Source organism: Saimiri boliviensis, chromosome 2 (genome assembly GCF_048565385.1).
Source record: "Saimiri boliviensis isolate mSaiBol1 chromosome 2, mSaiBol1.pri, whole genome shotgun sequence".
Taxonomy (NCBI): domain Eukaryota; kingdom Metazoa; phylum Chordata; class Mammalia; order Primates; family Cebidae; genus Saimiri; species Saimiri boliviensis.
The window spans coordinates 38,497,046-38,499,659 of NC_133450.1; the positions used below are offsets into that span (position 1 = coordinate 38,497,046).

The 2,614-nt window shown below is 50.9% G+C and overlaps 1 pseudogene; it reads right to left on the reverse strand.

Moving 5' to 3' along the window:
• Positions 1-435: 435 nt before the first annotated feature.
• On the reverse strand, positions 436-2,198 carry LOC101028790 (actin, cytoplasmic 1 pseudogene; annotated as a pseudogene).
• Positions 2,199-2,614: the final 416 nt, after the last annotated feature.

The window sequence follows — 2,614 nt, forward strand, 5'->3', positions numbered from 1 at the left end:
GGCAAATGGGCTAAATGGATGGCTCTACAGAAAAAGGAATCAGAGGTAGATGTCATGGCATCCAGAATCTTCCATCATGCTCAGAGTTTGCCAGATGCTCCAAAACATCGCCTCATTTCAACGTCACCAAAACCCCATGAGTCGGGCATGATTTTTCACCACCGCACCACCACCACCACTTGGTGTTACAAGTAAGGTTTAAACTGAGGGTCAGAGAAGTGATTTGTCCAAAGTCATTCAGCTGTAAGTGGAGGTGGAATGTCGTTTTGCATTCAGGCTTTCAGTTCTCAAATCTTCACTGACCTTACTATACTCTTCTCTGCCTTTCAGCAATCCCTGAGTCAGGCTTCTCAAAACAATTAGAGGAAGGATGCCAGCTTCCCTGGGTCGGCTTATTTGGTAGTCAGTAGTTTGAAAAGTACCGTGAATAATTGAGAATGTGGATTCTAGAAGCAAACTGCTCTATCATTTGCAAGTTATGTGACCTTTGACAAGTGTCGGTACCTCAGTTTCCTCATCTATAAAGGAATCATAACAGCACCTACTTTTTTTTAAGGTGTGCACTTTTATTCAACTGGTGTCAAGTCAGTGTACAGGTAAGCCCTGGTGGCCTCCACCCACTCCCAGGGAGACCAAAAGCCTTCATATATCTCAAGTTGAGGGACAAAAAGGGGGACCACGAAGACTGATTATTCAAAATAAAACCAAATAAAAAAGTATAAAGGCAAAGATTTAAACATTTTTGCATTACATAATTTACATGAAAGCAATGCTATCACCTCCCCTGTGCGGACTCAGGAGAGGACTGGGCCATTCTCCTTAGAGAGAAGTAGGTGGCTTTTAGGAGGGCAAGGGACTTCCTGTAACAATACATCTCACCATATTTGGAATGACTATTTAAAAAAAGAACAGTCAAAGTCCTCGGCCACATTGTAGAACTCTGGGGGATGTTCGCTCCAACTGACTGCTGTCACCTTCACCGTTCCAGTTTTTAAATCCTGAGTCAAGCCAAAAACAAAAACAAAAACAAACAAACAAACAAAAGCCATGCCAATCTCATCTTGTTTTCTGCGCAACTTAGGTTTTGTCAAAAAAGGGTGTAACACAACTAAGTCACAGTCTGCCTGGAAGCATTTGCGGTGAACAATGGAGAGGCCGGACTCATCGTACTCCTGTTTGCTGATCCATATCTGCTGGAAGGTGGACAGCGAGGCCAGGATGGACTCGCCAACCCACACGGAGTACTTGCGCTCGGGAGGAGCACTGATCTTGATCTTCCTCGTGCTGGGCGCCAGGGCAGTGATCTCCTTCTGCATCCTGTCGGCGATGCCAGTGTACATGGTGGTACTGCCAGACAGCACTGTGTGGGTGTACAGGTCTATGTGGATGTCCACGTCACAACTTGGAGTTGCAGGTAGTTTCATGGAAGCCACAGGAGTCCATCCCCAGGAAGGAAGGCTGGAAGGGCACCTGGGGCAGCGGCTGTCGGGCAGCTCATAGCTCTTCTCCAGGGAGGAGCTGGAGGCTGCCATGGCCATCTCCTGCTGGAAATTCAGAGCGATGTAGCACAGCTTCTCCTTGATGTCACGGACGATTTCCCGCTCTGCCATGGTGGTGAAGCTGTAGCCACGCTCGGTGAGGATCTTTATGAGATAGGTCCTGGCCAGCCAGATGGAGGATGGCGTGGGGGATGGCGTGGGCCCTTGTAGATGAGCAGAGTGTGGGTGACCCTATCACCAGAGTCCATCACGATGCCAGTGGTACGGCCAGAGGCATACAGGGACAGCATGGCCTGGATGGCCATGTGTATGGCCGGGGTGTTGAAGGTCTCAAACACAACCGGGGTCATCTTCTCGCGGTTGGCCTTGGGGTTCAGGGGGGCCTTGGTCAGCAGCATGAGGTGCTCCTCAGGAGCCACACGCAGCTTGATGTAGAAGCCATGGTGCCAGATCTTTTCCATGTCGTCCCAGTTGGTGACGATGCCGTGCTCGATGGGGTACTTCAGGGTCAGGTTCTGCGCTTGCTCTGGGCCTTGTCGCCCACATAGGAGTCCTTTAGACTTATGCCCACCATTACTCCCTGGTGCCTGGGGCGCCCCACAACGGAGGGGAAGATGGCCCAGGGGCATCATTGCCGGCAAAACCAGCCTTGCACGTGCTGGAACCATTGTTGATAACGAGCACAGCGATATCACCCATGGTAAGCTGGCGGCGGGTGTGGACAGGTGGCGAAGGGCAAGGCTCTTTGCTCACTGGGTGGACGCAGGCTCGGCGGTCAGCAGCACCTACTTTTAAGATTACTGTGAAGTACTGGCAAAAGTGGATAGGATCACACTCAGCATGAAGGAAGCTGGGGCAAAGGTTTGTGTGCAAGCAGTTGGTTTGTGATCCTAGAAAGCTCTGAGAGAGAATGGGGAAAGAGGGAGGGAAGAAAGGCAAGCCAATAAAGGTGCTGGCGAACAGGTTCCCATGGAAGGGCAGACCCTGAGAAATTGGAACACACCTCAGAATGGTCCCTGGGGACCCTTGCCCCCATCGTGCATTGGTAAGACTGCTCCTGGCCATTTACTACCTCTCCGCCTGGGGGGCAAGCCCTCTCCTAAGGCCAGAGCAGG